Below are 20,966 nucleotides of genomic sequence, written 5' to 3'. Positions count from 1 at the left end.
TCTGCCTGTCTTGACAGATGATGGTAACAAATGCAAGTGGAGGAGCAAGACAGATATCAAGGCAAAATGTGTGACTCCAATTCAAGAAGCAGCTCTCAAAAGAACCAGAGGTAGACCTATGCATTTTCTAAAATATTATCTCACGTGCTTCATTAACAGAGTTGACAGTTGTTCCTTTGAGTTATTGTTTATTTATTTTAATGAAATTCAGTGATTTGTAGGTAGGCCACGAAAGGAAGATACACAACCGAGCACCTCTGGAGTGACAAAGAAGAGGACGACGGATTACAATAAATGTGGATCCTGTGGCCACAGTTATTTAGAAGACGTGAGGAAAAAATCAGGGGCACTATGGATTCAGTGTAATTTTTGTTTAATGTGGTACCATTCGAAGTGTCAACATACTTTTGAAGAGAGTGAGGACGTTTTTATGTGCAGCAAGTGTCAAAACCTTTCTGATGAAGACTAAAATGAGGCTTTCATTTAACTAGTAAATTCAATTCAGTGTTTTTGCTAATTACTTAGTCAGTACTTTATCATTATTATGATAAATAAGCCTCAATGTCGTAAAATGTCGAAATAAAATCTTTTATAGAAATAAAATGCTTTCATTATTTAATTAATGCATTATCACGAAATTTCCCAAGTAATGTCACGAACTTACCAAGGAGTATCAAGAAATAATCTACAAAATTCTTAGTTGACAAAATCATAAGGGAGAGAATGTAGAATCAACTAATCATAACATCGTGCATATTGAGTAATGCATTTAAGGACAGGCTTACATATGTAATTCAGCAAGCTTTTAAAATATTTTTTATGTGCTTTAAATTAATTTAATACAGAAATCCTAGCGAAATTACCAAGGTTTACCCTATTTAATGATCTTTAAACTCTTATTTGCATAAAAATAACGCGTATTTTGAGAGAATATTGATTGAAAACGTCTAAGCATATTTCTAACAAACGAAAATAGTCTGTTATGAACCCACTTTCCAACCGGATGCGTCCTGTGGTGATTCTTTAGCAACACAATCACTTAAATCCAAAGCTAAAATACCTAAATATGTTTAAAATAACAAATTATAGGTGTATGTAAACCAGAGCTCACCGATCGACAGGGCCAGACCGAAATCCAAAGCATCTCGGTACAATTGTCGTAGAATCGGTAGGAGGACCCTTCGGTAACTAGTCTCAGAAGCTTACTGAGTAGGATATTTCGATAAAGAACCGAAAATGAGGTCACTACCGAGACTAACCTACTACACCGATCGGTTGAACGGTACAGAATAAGACTCCTGGGCTGCCCAGCCCCACTTACGGAATGCATTTATTTCGCATCGCATCTTATTTAGGCGGCACTTCGTCTCCGGTTGTCGGGTCAGTTACCACTCACGAAAAACCCTGTTCTTTTCAGTGATGGCTTCCAGGATGGGGCGCGGGAGTTGCTTGTGGAAGTCGCGCGTCGGTTGTGGTCTTCTAGGCGTTGCTGCGTCTGCAGCTCGCAGCGTTTGCGCATTGAAAAACGCGAGAGCGTTGTCTGCCCCCACCTCTTCTGGGTCGGGTGCCTGTTCCAGGCACTCTACCAGTTCTGTACAGAACATATCTTCTGTAGTTTAGGCGGGGGGGCGGGCAGCGCCGCGCCTTTTATGTCCATGCCTAACACCACTGGTGGGTGGTCGGACGATAGGGCGCAGCGCGATGTTGCGGCCGTGAATTCTCCGACGCCTTTCGACATTGCTATATCGAGGACGTCGGGTTGTCCTCTGTTGGGGGTAGATTGTGTTTTCGTAAGGCCCTATTACAAATGCGCCGTTCTTGTGCACAGCTTGAAGTAGGCGACGACCGCTGGCGTTCGTGAGGCGGGAGTTCCAGTGGACGTGCTTTGCATTAAAGTCGCTCCCAATGAATAGCTTCCCGCCCATGATCAGCAGGGAGTTGAAGTCCGCCTCCTTTAGGGTGCCTCTAGGTGGCCGATAGGCGGCGATAAACACTATCTGCCCAGTGGAAGTGTTCACCGACACTCCTGTAGCCTCTAGGGTGTCGAGATGTGGTAGCTGGACCCTATTGTGCCGAAGCGACGTTTTAATGTGCCGGGTGATCAAAAAGTCAGTATAAATTTGAAAACTGAATAAATCACGGAATAATGTAGATAGAGAGGTACAAATTGACACACATGCTTGGAATGACATGGGGTTTTATTAGAACCAAAAAAATACAAACGTTCAAAAAGTGTCCGACAGATGGCGTTTCATCTGATCAGAATAGCAATAATTAGCATAACAAAGTAAGATAAAGCAAAGATGATGTTCTTTACAGGAAATGCTCAATATGTCCACCATCATTCCTCGACAATAGCTGTAGTCGAGGAATAATGTTGTGAACAGCACAGTAAAGCATGTCCGGAGTTATGGTGAGGCATTGGCGTCGGATGTTGTCTTTCAGCATCCCTAGAGATGTCGGTCGATCACGATACACTTGCGACTTCAGGTAACCCCAAAGCCAATAATCGCACGGACTGAGGTCTGGGGACCTGGGAGGCCAAGCATGACGAAAGTGGCGGCTGAGCACACGATCATCACCAAACGACGCGCGCAAGAGATCTTTCACGCATCTAGCAATACTTTTTTTTTGTTCTAATAAAACCCCATGTCATTCCAAGTGTGTGTGTCAATTTTTACCTCTCTATCTACATTACTCCGTGGTTTATTAAGTTTTCAAATCTATACTGACTTTTTGATCACCCGGTAAATGGCGGTGCCCCCTCCCGCCATAGGCCTATCAGTCCGGTGGCAGCTATGGTTGCCTGCTTTGACCTGTACCCCCTGCTCCAGGTGAGTCTCACAGACGAGGCAGATGTCAATCACCTCGTCCCTGAGAAACTGCCTGAATTAGTCCTGATGGGGGAATAAACTATTTGCATTGAAAATGCAGACAGTGAGGCCGTGAATGTGGGCGTTATTCGTGGCTGGTGGGAATGGCGATACTGGCCTGGATGGCCACCGTAACTGCTGTGAGCAGGACAGGGAGCTGTGTTGGGAGTGTGTTAAGCGAAGATAGTAACGTCGCAGGTCTGCTACGTTCTCTTTGGGAGCTGATGTTCCTTGCGCGACTCCTTGGGCAGGGGCAGGAGAATTTTCAACCTGTGATATCTGCTTCGTGAGACGCGACCGGGAGGTGGGGGTGGGGCGTTCCCTAGGCGGTCCGCAACCACGCGCATTGCCTCCGTTGGCAGCTGACGTGCTTGCGTCAGTAGCCGCGATCATAGGCGTCTCTTGCACTTTGTGCTGGCGGGGTGGATCTGGGGAGTTGCCTTTCGCGACAATGGAGTAGGTGGCACCTTGATGAACCCACCTGCTCTGTGTCGCCTTTCCTCGTGGCCCGTTTCCTCGTTTCAATAAGCTGCAGCCCCTGCAGCTTGCTAAGTGGGATTCACTGCAATTGCAGCACTGCAGCTTGTCCGTTTTCGGTTTTGGGCAGTCTCTGCTCTGGTGGTTGCCAGCACACTTAACACACTTAGCCGGTAAGTTACAGTAGCGCGCAACGTGATCGAACCTTTGGCAGGTAAAGCATTGTGCTCTCCTGCCCTTTGCCCTCAACAGTTCTATTTCAACTGGCACGTTGGCTACCCTTTTCACTTGGAAAATTTTCCGGTTCTGTATGTTGTCGACCAGGACGACCATGAACAAGGCATGTCCGGTGCGTTCGGAGCGACTTCATGAGACTCGCCGACCTAACTTCAAAGTCAATGGCAGCCAGTTCTTCCTTAATGTGGTCTGGTGCCATCTTCATGGGAAGTCGGCGGAAGACCTCCTTCAGAAGTTCGAGTGCTTCCGTGGAGTGGGTGAAGTGGTGGAGGTTTTCATTGCCCACCATGTCCATGACTTTTCGGTAATCTTCGCTGGTTCGCAGGAAGATTTGGTAAAGGTCGTAGCCTCTTGTGCGGAGCGTGGAGTCTCCTGCTATCGCCATGATTTTCCGCTGAATTGCCCTGTAATCCACTACCACATTTTAGCGAGCCTCTGTCGAGAGACTGCTGCCGTGGCGTTCTCGGGAGGATTAGCTTCTCTTTCCTACTGTCGTCTGTGCTTTGCCGAGGCAGTTGCGCAGGCGGGGGGAGTACTCTGATAGGGAGAGAAGGCTCTGCATTGAGGTAAGCTGTTGTCGCCCTACTGTCACTCGTCTTCGGATCTATTATGGCTATGATGGAGCCTCCAGCCTGCTGGACGACTCTCGCACCTACTATTTGCAGTGGGTCCATGTCCGGAGCGCGGAAGACAAAGAAGGAAGACAAAACTGCAAGGGACTGCCGGTGTGTCGCCTTCGTTGGCACCGTCACACGTATCCAGCAACAACAACCGGCCCTAGAGCCTAACACGAGCGGGACACTGGCAAGCGACCAGACCCTGAAGTGAAATAATTCTCTACGCCTCGGGGGGGGGGGGGGGGGGGGGGCGAGCAGAGGAGATGAGGAGATACTCTGCTGCAGCAAGGTACTCGAACCGGCCGGAAAAGCGGCGCGCGGAAGCGAGAAGACGCGCGCCAAAACGCGCCACCCACAACCGACAACGACAATTTTCCCAACGGCTGTAGTAAATACAGCCTCTAGTGTCCCAGTCTTACCGCTACCTCACTCCCGATTTTAAAAAATTAGGAGCTCAGAAGCCTTAGTCTTCGGAACGCACGGTTATGAACCAGCGTATGTCCACACCGAAAAATTCCGCAAGCGGATTCCTATAACTATGCAACTGTGCGATGGAGTGAACTAGCGCAGCCCAGCACATGCGTCCGCTCGCTGTGACAGATACTCAGGGAATTTTTTCTTAACTCTCATTCCTTCACCAGAAGGTTGTAGGTGGGCTCACGTGGTCTGCCTCTCTCTCACCTTTTACTCTCCCCTCCTTGGGGAACTGTATGGAGGAATTTATAGCCTGTTGGCTTTTACTCCAAAATGTATGTTGTGTGTGAGTTTCTTGGATAGTTTTGACTGTCTGTGTATTGTGGTGGTGTTCTGATGGTGTCTTGTACTTACCTGAGGTTGGCGAGATGTTGGGTATTTTAAGGTTTAAGAATTTGTGTTAGGACTTGGAGATTTAGGGATTTTTCTCTTCGACTTAGTCGTGAAAGATCGTCTTAGGGCGTTTGCGCTTAACACGGGACATATCATACCGACCTAGGGAGTGGATGAGGTTATTTCCAGATCTGGAAAAGCTCTCATAGAAAGCCCTTGCCAGATCTTGGAATCTTTCTTGAGGAGTGGGATTTCGGAAGCGGCGTGCTGATCGTCGATGGGGAATCCCATGGGTAGATGCAGTACCCTCCTGAGGGCGCAGTTCTGCAGTCTCAGGAGCTATTCCAGATTCTGCTTCACCGTGTATCCACAGACAATGCACACATATTCCATTACTGGGCGTATGAATGCCTGGTAGACATTTACTCCTACAGAGCAAGGAAGGCAGCTGGTTGTGTTGAGTACTGGCTATAGGATGGACATTCCGGCATAGACCTTCCTGTGGACCTCATCTATATGGGGTTTCCACGTTACTTTCCGGTCCAAGGTTACGCCGAGATACTTGGGGGATCAGCACCAGGGGAGTCGGGATCCACATAGGTGCAGGTGAAGGGGAGGGCATTGAGGGGATCTGCGTCTCCCGAGCCTCTGGGTGATCAGCATAGCCTGTCTCTTTTCAGGATTGATCGTGTTGTGCCAGTGATGGGCCCAGGTTCCTGTGTTATCTAAAACCCTTTGTAGCCTTCGAATGATCAGGTCCTTGTTCGCATTTCCTGTGAAGAAGGCTGTGTCGTCTGCATACTGTGCAGTGTGCACCAGGGGGGCCATTGGTGTGTCTGCAGTGTACAGGCTGCTCAAAATGTGTCCCAAGACCGATCTCTGTGGCACCCCAGCATGAATACGCCTTTTGGTGGAGGTGGTGGTTTCTACTTTGAAAGAGAAAGACCTATCTGTGACACTGCTTTTGATCTGCTTAACTATGCTCCCGGGGAATCCTTGTGTGTACAACTTGTAGAGTAGCCCTCCATGCCATACTGAGTCAAAGGCTTTGGCTACATCTAGCAGCACTACCCCGCGGTTGCCTCTGTGTTGGAAGCCCTCTGTGGCTGCTTCAACCACTCTCATGCGGGGCAGAGTGGTTCTGCTGGAATCCGAATTGGAAATGCTGCAGAAGTTGCTCTCTGGTAATATGTTACTGTATGGGTGTTAGGAAGAGGCGCTCATAGATCTTGCTGAGAGTTGGCAAGAGGCTAATCAGCCTGAAGTGCTGCTAGCTGGGAACTTGCGGGAAAGAGTAATCTCATTGAAGACATTCGCGAGGTGTGTGATTGCCGAGGGCGGGAAGCTTTAGCTAACTGATTGGTGACACTGTCATGACCTGGCGCCTTTTTTGTTGGGAGGGACCTAATTACTTTTGCCATGTCTTCAGGGGCGAAAATTGGGGGATCGTCGCCTGGGGCTTCCTCAGCATTGGGGAAGGCAGACAGTTGACAACAGTCTACATCTTCATGTTCTTCATCCTGGGGTTCTGCCGATTGAAGTTGCTTCTCGAAGGAGTCGGCGAGGGCGTTGACCTTTTCAGCATGACTGTAGGCCATACCCCGCTGACCATGCAGTGGCGGCATCCTAGTGCGTCTATTTGTGAATTGCTTGGTTGCTTGCCATAGTGTGTGATCGTCTACTTTGAGAGTTGTGAGGCGGTTTTGCCATTGCTCGTTTCTGTTCTCATTGAGCGCTACCTTCAGCTCTCTCTGTAGACGATTGAGCAGCCTCCTGGTGGCCCGATTTCTGGTGATCTTCCGCTCTTTTGGCACTCTGTTGATGTGTCAGATTTGGGCTAGCAAATGTTCCACGAGTTGTACTTGGGGGGGCGAGCCATCCCTTTGTGGGGGAGTGGCCTCTCCTGCTGCCTGCAAGATGGTACCTGTTAGGTCTTGTAGCACTTGTTCTACAGTTGCGGCAGTAGGTAGCGGAGCGCGAGCGATAGCAGAGGCGACAATTTTTCGGTATCGCTCCCAGTCTGTAAGTTTGTAAGATGTTTGGTACCCATTCTCCCACATCGACCTCTAGAATCACTGTGTTGTGGTTGGAGGAGACTCTGTTGATTGTCCTTGATGCCACACACCCCGTGCTCCTCTTAGTGAGGGCTATGTCTAACACATGGAGCAGACCTCCATTTTTTGGAAAAATGTGTGGTCTCGACCAGACCCCATGTTTTGAAGTGGTGGTTGTGTTCTAATTGTTACAGTTTGTCGCCTGTTCTGGAGGTTACTCTTGAGTTCCAGTTGGGGTGTTTGGCATTGAAGTCATCTCCTGTTACGAGTTTGCCTTCAATTTGCCCCTGGGCAGCTATGTCTCCCTTGTCCGTGATCCTCTTAGTGAGGGCTATGTCTAACACTTGGGGCAGATCTCCATTTTTTGGAAAATGTGTGGTCTCGACCAGACCCCATGTTTCGAAGTGGTGGTTGTGCGCTAGTTGTTACAGTTTGTCGCCTGTTCTGGAGGTTACTCTTGAGTCCCAGTTGGGGTGTTTGGCATTGAAGTCATCTCCTGTTACGAGTTTGCCTTCAATTTGCCCTAGAGCAGCTATGTCTCCCTTGTCTATCTCGTCTTGTGAGGGTCAGTAGATTGCAACAATTGTTAGGGGCTGGTGGCAGCGGTTACTTCCACCGCCACTGCTTCGATTCTGTTGGTAACTGGTAAGAATACCTGGTGGTGGGGGATCCTTCTTTTTATGTATATGACCATTCCTCCTAATTGGGTTGGCTGTCTTTACGGTAGCTAACGTAGTTGGGAACTGTCGCTGTTAATCTCGGTTTTAGGTGGGTTTCCCCCATCATGCATATGTCGATGGAGAACTCCTTCATGAGTTCTCTGAACTCGGCCTCTTGATTAACAATGCCATGTGCATTAAAGTCACACATTGTCAGGCTTTGGATATTTGGTCGTCTATCCATGATAGGGTTTTGAAACTACTGATGAAGTCGCAGAGGGGAGTGACTGCTGGAATGCTGCATGCAGGGCAACGAGGATCTGTGTGTTCTGCTTCTGGGCCTCTTTGAATTCCTTCATCATTTCCATGATGACTTTCATGGTCTGGACTATAGTGCCTAACAACTGATCCGAGGAGGTGGACTGAGTGTGTGGTTCCCTAGAGCTTCCTGTATTGGTGGACCTTGTTGTTGTTTTTGTGTCTTTCCTGTTGTTGTTCTTGTGACTGTGTTTGGTGTTGTGGTGATAGGGCTTCTCGAAGAAGAGACTACTTCCGCTTATGTTGCCCTTTGTGTGTCTGGTCTTGGTTTTACTCAAGTCTTGTCCGTGTTTTGACATGTTTTGTTTCTTTGTGTGACTAGATGGGGTGGTGGTGTCTTGTTTGCATGTGTGGAGGGTGGCCTTTGCACCCTTTGCCTGCTCTGCCTTTGTGGACCTCGCAACTTTGGTAACTCGCTGTATGGTTTTTGCCACACAGCATGCACATTATTTGCAGATCCGTGAGTTTGATTGTGCATACTCTGGTGTCGTGGGGTTTGGCCCACTTTCTCCATCGCATCGCCATATTGCAGTATGGAGCTATATTGTTTATTCCCTGACACCTGAAGCACTGCACTGTCTTATTTCTGCGGCGCAGGGGCTCTGTGGTGACAGGGACGGCCATAACCTCCTTGATTTCCCTTTTGTTCTGGGGTATATCAGGGAGAGTCACCTGATACAATGGCCACTTGCTTTCCGCCCCAAGGTTGCCCATCTGTTAAACGTCTTTGACTACATCCCTCTGAGCAGTCAATTCTGTTTTGATTGCCTGGGGGGACAGCCGTCTCGGTAGGTCCCTGATGACTATGTTTTTGTTGGGGGAATGTGTTGTGATATATGTCCTTGTTTGCAAGGTCCTTGACGGTGTTGTAGTGCTCAAGAGTGTTTAGTGTTGTTTTAATCTTGTCTCATCCAGCTGGCTTGACTTCAAAGTTATCACCTTTCATAGCTGTTTTTATTAAGTCGTAGAGTTCCTCAAAGTTATGGGGAAACTCTATGATGATGGGGGGGGGGGGGAGGTGGTGGTGTGTGTCATGCTTTTGTGTCGTTGTTGGTAGGAATTGTGTCTCTGGCTCATCAGCCACTGCCTGAAAGCTGTTTGGGGCGCAGGCTCCTCAGAGGGTGAAGGAGTGGTTGGGATAGTGGTGGTGGAACTTTTCTTGCTCTTAAAGTGCTTGTCCTTGCGGTCGTCCATTGCACGCCGGTGTTGGATGAAGTGGATTTCTGTGTGTGGGGGGGGGGGGATTTTAAATATTTGGATCGGGTGGGGGAGGGGGGGGCTGGGACGAGGCGGTGGGTTTGGGGAAAATTTCGGTCAGTTGACAGGTCGACTGCTTGCCTTTGTTCAGGGAAGCTATGTAGCTTGGGAGGTTGTTGGTGGCATTGGCAAGCAGGAGCAAACTTAGGACAAGGGGAGGAGGGTTGGGATCGCAAGTACTGACTATGTATTTTGCTGTTGATGTTTCGTGTATTATTGCATATGATTTGTTTGTAGCAATGTCTGGAGCGGAAAAGGGGGCTGCCGCCAGGGGAGTGCCAGTTGCAGCCATCGTTGTCACTGTTAGGTTACCCAGCTGCATTGCTGGACGTATTACGCTGGTGGAGGCGGAGGTCCGGACGGTGGCGTCGGAAACCTTCTCGTTGGTTCCGCAGCCGGCTTCCAGGTCCTGGCCCACAATTTTCCTAACATTGGGGGAGCAGAGCCTGGCTCCGCTGCAGCTGGGATGCTCGAAACGGCCAGTGGCGCAGCCTGCAGCAACAACAAGATAGCCTTCTGTCGACAGCGGTAGACCGCTGCGGTCCTAAAGCACCACTAGCGCAAGACATTCTGCAGCGGCGAAAACACAACAATACTGCTCTAATACTTCCTAAGGCTGCTTTACCCACAGGTGATCTTCCTGAGCGCCAAACTGTATTATAATAAAAATGCAGTCAGTCCCTCCGGCGTCCTCGGTATGCCAAAGATTAAAAGCTTTGCGCACGCTCGCGACCTATCCTGCAAGCAGGTCCCTGTGGCTCGATGTAGTATCGAATGTACTCCTGCAGCTCTGCACGCGATCCTCACAGTACGACTGTCACCAGCATCTCTCTCACCTTTTACTTTCCATTCCTTGGGGAAGTGTTTGTAGGAGTTTATAGGTTGTTGGCTTTTACTCCACCATGTATGCTATGTGTGTGTGAGTTTCTTGGATAGTTTTGACTGTCTATGTATTGTGGTGGTGTTCTGGTGGTGTCTTGTACTTGCCTGAAGTTGGCGAGATGTTGGGTATTTTAAGGATTAAGGATTGGCATTAGGAATTGGAGATTTAGGGATTTTTCTCTTCGACTTAGTCGTCAAAGATCGTCATACGGCGTTTGTGCTTATCACAGGACATGTCATATGACCTTGGGAGTGGATGAGATTATTTCCAGATCTGGAAGAGCTCTCACAGAAAGCCCTTGCCAGATCTTTGAATCTTTCTTTGAGGAGGGGAATTTCGGAGGCGTGCTGATCGTCGATGGGGAATCCCATGGGTAGATGCAGTAACTTCCTGAGGGGGCGGTTTTGCAGTATCTGGAGTTTGTGCAGATGCTGCTCCACCACGTATTCCCAGACAGGGCATGCATATTCCATTACTGGGTGTATGAGTGCCTGGTAAACATTTACTCCTACAGAGCAAGGAAGGGAGCTGGTTGTGTTGAGGACTGGGTATAGAATGGACATTCTGGCACAGACCTTCCTGTGGACCTCATCTATATGGGGTTTCCACGTTAGTCTCCAGTCCAAGGCTACGCTGAGATACCTGGAGGATCTGTGGAAGGGGAGTCGGGAACCACGTAGGTGCAGGTGAAGGGGAGGGCATTGAGAGGGTCTGCGTCTCCCAAGCCTCTGGGTGATCAGCACAGCCTGTCTATTTTCAGGCTTGATGGTGATGCGCCAGCGATGGGCACAGGTATCTGTGTTATCTAAAACCCTTTGTAGCCTGCGAATGACCAGGTCCTTATTCGCATTTCGAGTGTAAAAGGCTGTGTCGTCAGCATACTGTGCAGTGTGCACAAGGGGAGCTGTATACAGACTGTACAAAACGGGCCCCAGGACCTATCCCTGTGGCACCCCAGCACGAAAACTCATTTTGGTCGAGGTGGGTGTTTCTACCTATACAGAGAAAGTTCTGTTTGTGGGATAGCTTTGGAATAGTCTGACTATGACTTGTGTAATAGCACTTTATGTCATACTGAGATGAAGACTTTGGCTACATCAAGTAGCACTATCCTGCAGTAGCCTCTGTTGTTGAAGCGCTCTGTAGCTGCTTCTCATGATCTGTTGTGGGGCAGAGTGCTCCTGTCAGAATTTGAATTGGAAATCCAACCGGTCGCACGTTGGTGATGTGATCTCGTATGGGTATTAGCAGGAGGTGCTCATAGATCTTGCTGAGAGTTGGCAAAAGTTTAATCGGCCTGTAGTGCTGCAGGAATAAGGTGGTCTTTCCCTGGTTTATGTATCGCGACCACTTCCACGTGTATCCAGTGAGCTGGGAACACACGGATACGAGTAATCTCATTGAAGACGTCCGCGAGGTGTTCGATAGCCGAGGGTGGAAGGTTTTTAACTAGGTGGTTGGTGACACTGTCGTGACTTGGCGCCTTTTTCGTAGGGAGGGACCTAATAACTTTTGCCACGTCTTTGGGGGCGAAAAGTGGGGGTTCGTCCTCTGAATCCTCCTCAGCGTTGAGGAAATCAGCCAGTTGACGACGGACTTCCTCTTCATGTTCGTCATCCTGGGGATCTGCCGATTGAAACTGCTTCTCAAAGATATCAGCGAGGCCGTTGGCCTTTTCAGCATGGCTGTAGGCCAGACCCCTTTCGCTGTGCAGTGGAGGCAACGTAGCGCTTCTTTACGTAAATTGCTTGCCATAGTGTGTGATCGTCTACTATGAGGGTTATGAGGCGGTTTTGCCATTGCTGGTTTCTGTTCTCATTGAGCGCTACCTGCAGCTCTCTCTGTAGACGATTGTGCAGCCTCCTGATGCCCTGATTTCTGGTGATCTTCCACTCTTTTGCCACTCTGCTCTTATGTCGGATTTGGGCAAGCAAATGTTCCAGGGGTTGTACTTGTGGGGGCATGCCATCCCTTTTTGGGGGAGTGGCAGCTCCCACTGCCTTCAAGATGGTACCTGTTAGGTCTTGTCCTGTTTGTTCTACTGTTACGGCAGTAGGAGATGGAGCGTGAGCGATATCGGAGGCGACAGTTTCTCAGTCTCGCTCGCAGTCTGTACGTTTGAAGGACGTCTAGTACCATGGGAGTGCTACCCATTCTCCCACATCGACCTCTAGAATCACTGGGTTGTGATTGGAGGACATTCTGTTGATTTTCCTTGCGGTCACAAACCCTGCGATCCTCCCAGTGAGGGCTATGTCCAACACATCGGGCCTACCTCCATTTTTTGGAAAATGTGTGGGCTCGACTGGACCCCATGTTTCGAAGTGGTGGTTGTGCGCTAGTCATTGCAGTTTGGCGCCTACTCTGGAGGTTACTCTAGAGTTCCAATTGGGGTGTTTGGCATTGAAGTCGCCTCCTATTATGAGTTTGCCTTCAATTTGCCATAGTGCAGCTATATCTCCCTCATTTGTGTCATCTTGTGGGTGTCGGTAATTTGCAACAATTGTTAGGGCTCCAGTGGCAGTGGTTTCTTCCACCGCCACTCCTTCGATTTTATTGGTAGCTGGTATGAATACCTGGTGATGGGGGATCCCTGTTATTATGTAAGTGGCCACTCCTCCACCTTGGGTTGGCCAATCTTTACGGTAGCTAACATAGTTGAGGACTGTCGCTTTTATTCCCAGTTTTAGGTGGGTTTCCCCCATCATGCGTATGTTGATGTAGAACTCCTTCAAGAGTTCTCTGAACTCGACCTCTTGATTAACAATGTCGTCTGCGTTAAAGACACATTGTCAGGCCTTGGATATTTGGTCGTCTATCCATGATAGGGCTTTGTAGCTACTGAGGAAGTCGCAGAGGGGAGCATCTGCTGGACTGCTGCCTGAAGTGCAACTGGGATCTGAGTGTTCTGCTTCTGGGCCTCCCTGAATTCCTTCATTTTCATGACGAGGTTCATGGTGTGGACCATAATGCCTAACAATTGATCAGAGTGGGTGGTGTGTGTGTGTGATTGCCTAGAGCTTTTTTCTGTCTTGGTGGACCTGGTTGTTGTTGTGTTTTTCCCAGTGTTGTTCTTGCGTGTGTGTCTGGTGTTGTGGTGACAGGGGTTGCGTTGATTTCTCGACTTTTCCGTGGTTCTTTGGTAGAGAGACCACTTCTGCATATGTTGCCCTTGGAGTGTCAGGCCTTGGTTTTACCCACGTTTTGTCTGTGTGTGCTGTCCTGTTTTGTCTCTCTGTGTGGTTTGATGGGGTGGCAGCGTCTTGTTTATGTGTGTGTGTTGGGGGGGGGGGGGTGCGGCCTTCGCACCCTTTGCCTTCTCTGTGTGTTTTATGTGGACCTCGCAGCCTTGGTACCCTGCCATATGGTTTTTCCCACACAGCGCACACCTTATCTGCGGGTCTTTGTATTTTATTGTGCAAGTGCTGGTGTCGTGGGGTTCGGCGCATTTTCTACAGCGCACAGGCATCTGGCAGTGGGTGGCAATGTGATCCAGTCCCTGACATCTGAAGCACTGCACCACCTTGTTCTTGCAGCGGAGTGGCTCCGTAGTGACAGGGACTGCCAAAACAGCTTTGATCTCGCGCGTGTTCTGCGGTATGTCCAGCAGAGTGACTTGGAGTAATGGCAACTTACTCTCTGCCGCATTTTTGCCCATCTGATCGACGGTTTTGACAACAAATCCCTGGGCAGGCAAGTCTGTCTTGACTGCCTGGGCCGAGAACCGTCTGGGCAGGTCCCTAATGACAATGTTTTTGTTCCTTGTCTTGGTGGTGGGGAACGTTTAATGGGGTATATTTTTGTCTGTGAGGGCCTTTTTAATGGTGTTATAGTCTTCGATGTCGTGTAGAGTGATCTTTATTTTGTCCCCCCCCCTCCCCCCCCCCCCCCCCACCTGTTGGTTTCGCTGTGAAGTTGTCACCGAGCTCATTGTCAGTGTTATTTATGTCTGTCAATCGGTCTTCGATTCCTTGCGCCGACGGTCCGATTGCGGCCCCCGACAATCCGTTTGCTGGTCACACTGAAGATTCGATCCACCTTATCAGCGAGAAATTCGGCCACGAGTTGACACAATTTTTCTGGCTCATACTTACATCCACATACTTCATCTTCAATGGCCAATACTACGAACAGACCGACGTTGTGACTATGGGGAGCCCTCTCTCACCAGTGGTAGCCAACTTATTTATGGAGAGTGTACCGCAAGCCTACACATATGGACTTATATTTACATGCCTCCAGTTGCCACCATCATCCACGACTCAATGGGATGCTCAACACACTGGTTCACAGGGCATACTCGATGTCGGATGAACAAAATCTGCACAAAGAACTCATACACCTAGAAAATGTGTTCCGCAAGAATCGGTACAGGAATAGACAGATCCAGACAGGCTTCAGACGATGAACACGCAACCAAGATGATGAACAGTCAAAAGATCAGGAACCTGGCCTTGCCTTTCTACAGTATGCAGGCAACGTGACGTCAAAACTTGGGAGACTGCTAAAAAAAACACAAAATTGACATGGTCTACTGACCACCACCCAAGATACGCGCCTTACTGGGGACAGTGAAAGGCGGATTTGGCTTCAAGGAAGCGGGCGTATATAGTATTGCATGTGGTTGCGGCAAACCCTACATCGGTCAAACAATCCGAAGTCGCCGCAAAGAAAACCAACACCACACGCGCCTAGGCCAGCGCAACAAATCGGCACTAGCACAACACTGCTTGGAAACTGGACACAACGCGAAATACGAAGAGACCAAGATTCTGGCCCCTACCAGCTTCCACTGGGACAGCAAACTCAAGGAGGCCATTGAAATTCGCGTAGCGAACAATCTTGGGAGGTTTTCAATTGAGCAAAGTATGGAAACCCTTACTTCCCACCATCAAGGGGTCACGCCTCAAGCGAACACAAGACCCTTCCACGACAGCCGCCGGGGACTCTCCACGGGATTTTACATCTTCCACCACCAAGCGCGACGGAGCGGACAGGTGTCGGCGCCCTCAATCGAAATGTCGGCGGCCGCAATCGGACCCTCGACGAAGGAAATCGAAGCCCGACTGACGGACAAAAATAACACCGACAATGAGCAGACAGACAAGCTTGTTGTTAGAACTGTCAATCATATGGGCCACAATCGGGCACAGAGTAAGTGGCCATTATTTCAAGTCACATTGCTGGACATAACGTAGAACAGGTGCGAGATCAAAGCTGTTCTGTGAGTCCCTGTCACCATGGAGCCACTCCACCACAAGAACGAGGTGGTGCAATGCTTCAGGTGTCAGGGATTGGACCACATAGCCGCCCACTGCCAGATGCCCGTGCGCTGCAGAAAATGCGCCGAACCCCACGACACTAGGACTTGCACAATGAAACACATGGACCGGCAGATCAGGTGTGCGCTATGCGGGAATAACCACACAGCAGGATACCAAGGCTGCAAGATCCACAAAAAACACTCACAGAAGGCAAAGGGTGCGAAGGCCGCCCCCACACACGAAAACAAGACACCACGACCCCATCAAACCACACAGAGAGACAAAACAGGTCAACACACATAACCAAACCTTGGGTAAACCCAAGACCAGACACACCAAGGGCAACATACGTGGAAGTGGTTTCTCCTTTGAGAAGCGATGACAACATAGCCCTATCACCGCAACACCAAAAACAGTCACAAAAACAACATCGGGAAAGATACAAAAACTCTTAATAGGAGGCGAATTCAAAGCCAAACACCCCAATTGGAACTCTAGAGCAGGCGCAAAAATGCAATGACTAGCACGCGACCACCACTTCGAAACATGGGGTCCGATCGAGCCCACACATTTTCCAAAACTTGGAGATAGGCCGAAAATGCTAGGCATAGCCCTCACTAGAACACGCGCTACAAGACCTACCTGGAACCATATTGCAGGCAGCGGAAGATGCCATTCCCCCACAAAGGGATGGCATGCCCCCCACAAGTACAACTCCTGGAACATTCGCTAGCTCAAATCCAACACAAGAACAGAGTGGCAAAAGAGTGGAAGATTACCAGAAATCAGGCCACTGGGAGGCTGCTCAATCGTCTACAGAAAGAGATGAAGGTAGTGCTTAATGAGCACAAAAACCAGCAATGGCAAAACAGCTTCACAGCCCTCAGAGTAGCCGATCACACACTATGGCAAGCAACCAAGCAATTTACCTATGGACGCGCTAGGTTGCCGCCACTGCACGGCGAGTGGGGTCTGGCCTACAGCCATGCTGAAAGGGCCAACGACCTCGCCGACACCTTTGAGAAGCAATTTCAAGCGGCAGAACCTCAGGATGAAGAACATAAAGAGGTAGTCCGTCGTCAACTGGCTGTCTTCCTCAATGCTGAGGAGGACCCAGAAGACGAACCCCCACTTTACGCCCCTGAAGATGTGGCAAAAGTAATTAGGTCCCCCCAACAAAAAAGACGCCAAGTCACGACAATGTCACCAACCACCTAGTTAAAAACCTACCACCCTCGGCTATCGAACACGTCGCGAACATCTTGAACGAGATTACTCGTACCTGCGAGTTCCCAGCTTACTGGAAAAGGGCAGAAGTGGTCGCGATACACAAACCAGGGAGAGACCCTTTATTCCCGCAGCACTACAGGCCGATTAGCCTCTTGCCAGCTCTCAGCAAGATCTATGAGCACCTGCTAATACCCGTACGAGGTCACATCACCAATGAGCGACTTCTGCCGGATTTCCAATTCGAATTCTGACAGGAGCACTCTGCCCCACAGCAGATCATGAGATTGGTGGAAGGAGCCACAGAGGGCTTCAACCACAGAGGCTACTGCGGGATAGTGCTACTTGATTTAGCCAAAGCCTTCGACTCAGTATGGCTTAAAGTGCTATTATACAAGCTATAACACAGGGGTTCCCCGAGAGCATAGTCAGACTAATCCAAAGCTATCTCACCAACAGAACTTTCTGTGCCAATGTAGAACGACCCACCCCCACCTAAAGGAGTATTTGTGCTGGGGTGCCACAGAGATCTGTCCTGGAGCCTGTTTTGTACAGTCTGTACACTGCAGACACTCCACGGCCCCCACGGCCCCCCTTGTGCACAATGCACAGTATGCTGACGACACAGCCTTTTACACTCGAAATGCGAATAAGGACCTGGTCATCCGAAGGCTACAAATGGTTTTAGATAACACAGAAACCTGGGCCCATCGCTGGTGCACCACCATCATCCCTGAAAAGACACAGGCTATCCTGATCACCTGGAGGCTTGGAAGACGCGGACCCCCTCAACACCCCCCCCCCCCCCTCCGCCCTGCCCCCTGCACCTACCTGGATCCCAACTCCACTGGCGCAGATCCGCCAAGTATCCCAGCATAACCCTATACTCGAGACTAACGTGGAAACCGCACAAAGACGAGGTCCATAGGAAGGTCTGCACCAGAATGTTCATCCTATACCCAGTCCTCAACAGTCAAACACCCAGTAATGGAATATGCCTGCTCTGTCTGGGGATACACAGCGAGCAGCATCTGGACAAACTCCAGAGACTGCAGAACCGTGCCCACAGGAGGGCACTACATCAATCCATGGGATTCCCCGTCGACGATCTGCACGCCGCTGCCAAAATCCCCCTCCTCAAAGAAAGATTCCAAGATATGGTAAGGGTTTTCTACGAGAGTCGGTATGACATGTCCCGTGATAAGCACAAACGCCCAATGACCATCTTCCATGATTAATTCGAAGAGAAAAATCGTAAAATCTCTGAGTCCTAATACCAATCCTGAATCCTTAAAATACCCAACATCTCGCCAACCTCAGGCAAGTACAAGACTCCACCAGAACACCACCACAATACACTGACAGCCGAAACAATCAAAGATAATCACACACACATAACACACATTGTGGGGTAAAAGCCAAGAGACTATAAACTCCTTCATACACTTCCCCAAGGATGGGAAAGTAAAAGGTGAGAGAGAGAAGCAGACAGACCATTCCATCAGAACCACCTGATGGTGGCAGAAAGGTTATTTGCTGAAATATCGTGGGACTTCAAAGATTACATCCGGCTGAACACCCGAGAGCCCTGGAAACAAGAATGATGATGTTTGGTTTGTAAGGTACTCAACAGCTTGGTCTCAGCGCCTGTACAGAGTCCCTATTTTTTCACACTCCAATGTTTTGTTCAGTCCAATCTAGACACTATCACGAATGATGATGATGATGAAATGATGAGGACAACACAAGCACCGAGTCCCTGGGAGAGAAAATCCCCAACCCGGGCGGCAATCGAACCCGGGACTCCGTGATCCAGTGGCAGCAACGCTAGCCCCTAGACCACGAGCTGCGGACTTAAGGAAAGGAAAACCTATGTTGACACCATTTGCAAACTTAGAGAAAGGTTTTAACAATGTTGACTGGAATACTGGCTTTCAAATTCTAAAGGTGACAGGGGTAAAATACAGGGAGCGAAAGCCAATTTATAATTTGTACGGAAACCAGACGGCAATTCTAAAGAGTCGAGGGGCACAAAAGGGAAGCAGTGGTTAAGAAGGGAGTGAAACAGGGTTGTAACATATCCCCAACGTTATTCAATCTGTATTTTGAGTAAACAGTAAAGGAAACAAAATAAAAATTTGGAGTAGGGATTATCGTCCAGGGAGAAGAAATAAAAACTTTGACGTTTGCTGATTACACAGTAATGGTGGGCGAGACAGCAAAGGACTTGGAAGAGCAGTTGAACGGAATGGATAGTGTCTTGAAAGGACAATATAAGAAGAACATCACCAAGAGCAGAATGAGGATAATGGAACGTAGTCGAATTAAATCAGGTAAATGGAAATGAGAGTTTGGCGTAATTGGCCGGGAGGCCCCTTGCGGGGCAGATCTGGCGTCTTGGTGCAGGTCTTATTACATTCGACGCCACATTGGGCGACCTGCGAGCCGGAGGTGGATGAAATGACGATGAAGACAGCACAACACCCAGTCCTGAATGGAGAAAATCTCCGACCCAGCCGGGAATCGAACCCGGGCCCGTAGGACGGCAATCCGTGAAGCTGACCACTCAACTATCGGGGTGGACATTGAATCAGGTAATGCTGAGGGAACTAGATTAGGAAATGAGACACTTTTGGCAGATCAGTTTTGCTATTTGAGAAGTAAAATAACTAATGATGGTCGAAGGAGGGAGGATATAAAATGTAGACTGGAAAGGGCAAGAGAAATTTGTTAACATCGAGAATAGATTTAAGTGTTAGGAATTCCTCTGTGGAAGTATTTGTATGGAGTGTAGCCATGTATGGAAGTGAAACATGGACGATAAATAGTTTAGACAAGAAGAGAACACAAGCTTTCGAAATGTGTTGCTACAGAAGAAAGGTGAAGATTAGATCGGTAGATCATGTAATTAACGAGGAGGTAACAAATAGATTTGGGGAGAAGAGAAATTTGTGGCAGGAGCCTGACTAGAAGAAGGGATCAGTTGGTAAGCTACATTCTGAGGCATCAAAGGTTCAACAATTTTAGTACTGGAGGGAAGCGTGGGAGATACAAATCGTACAGGGAGACCGAGAGAAAAATACAAGAAGCAGATTCAGAAGATGTAGGTTGCAGTAGTTACTCGGAGATGAAAAGGCTGGCAAGGATACAGTTGCATGGAAAGCTGCAACAAACCTGTCTTTGGACTGAAGATCACAACAATAACAACATGTTCAAATGTGTGGGAATTTCTAAGGGACCAAACTGCTTAGGTCATCGGTTCCTAGACTTACACACTACTTAAACTAACTTATGCTAAGAACAACACACACACCCATGCCCGAGGAAGGACTCGAACCTCCGGCGGGAGGGGCCGCGTAGTTAGTGACAAATGGTTCAAATGGCTCTGAGCACTATGGGACTCAACTGCTGAGGTCATTAGTCCCCTAGAACTTAGAACTAGTTAAACCTAACTAACCTAAGGACATCACAAACATCCATGCCCGAGGGAGGATTCGAACCTGCGACCGTAGCGGTCCTGCGGTTCCAGACTGCAGCGCCTTTAACCGCACGGCCACTTCGGCCGGCAGTTAGTGACATGACGCCTCTAATTGCGCGGCGAATAACAACATACTAAGCAATATGTGCAGTATCTTTTTTTTTTTCCTCCAGATAATCTGTGACAGAAGGATGATCGACGGCGAATGTGAGTGTAAGTGTGAACTTATTGCTGCATTGTTCCATATATTTCAGAAACCCCAATTAACCGTTATATAACTGTCAGCGACTCTACCACTGTAAAATTTTGAAATGAACTTACGAATCCTCATGACGTGACAACAATAAGGGAATTTACTGAAAAACTGTTGTTGTAGTGAGAGCACATTAAGACACGTTGTCGCACAGTTGTGGGTCGTTCACAATTAATTTCACTGCGCTCTGTTATACAATTTTCAAAATGTTTTTAAATGAATATGACCTTCAGGTGGCTTGCGGAATGTAGATATGGATGTAGATGTAGATACCTTTCAGTAATATCATGTGTTGCAACCTCCAGCCAAGTTAATTTTGGCGTCATGTGCAACCTGGACTGTCAGGTTCTCTTGTGGAGACACCACTGATGAAATGTCGATTACATATGCGAGACTGTTTTGCAGGAGTCCATTGCTTGCAGTCAGCTGTATTCGTTTTCATTGCTGTGATCCAAGCTTTGTGTCTAATAGCTTGTTGCTTTTCATTTGGAAATAAGAATAACTTCCGTGCTACAATTGAAGTTATTACAGCCATCGACAGAACAGTTATTGTTATCCCGCC

Source organism: Schistocerca americana, chromosome 2, assembly GCF_021461395.2.
Source record: "Schistocerca americana isolate TAMUIC-IGC-003095 chromosome 2, iqSchAmer2.1, whole genome shotgun sequence".
Lineage (NCBI taxonomy): Eukaryota > Metazoa > Arthropoda > Insecta > Orthoptera > Acrididae > Schistocerca > Schistocerca americana.
Note: the sequence above shows the minus strand (reverse complement) of the source record.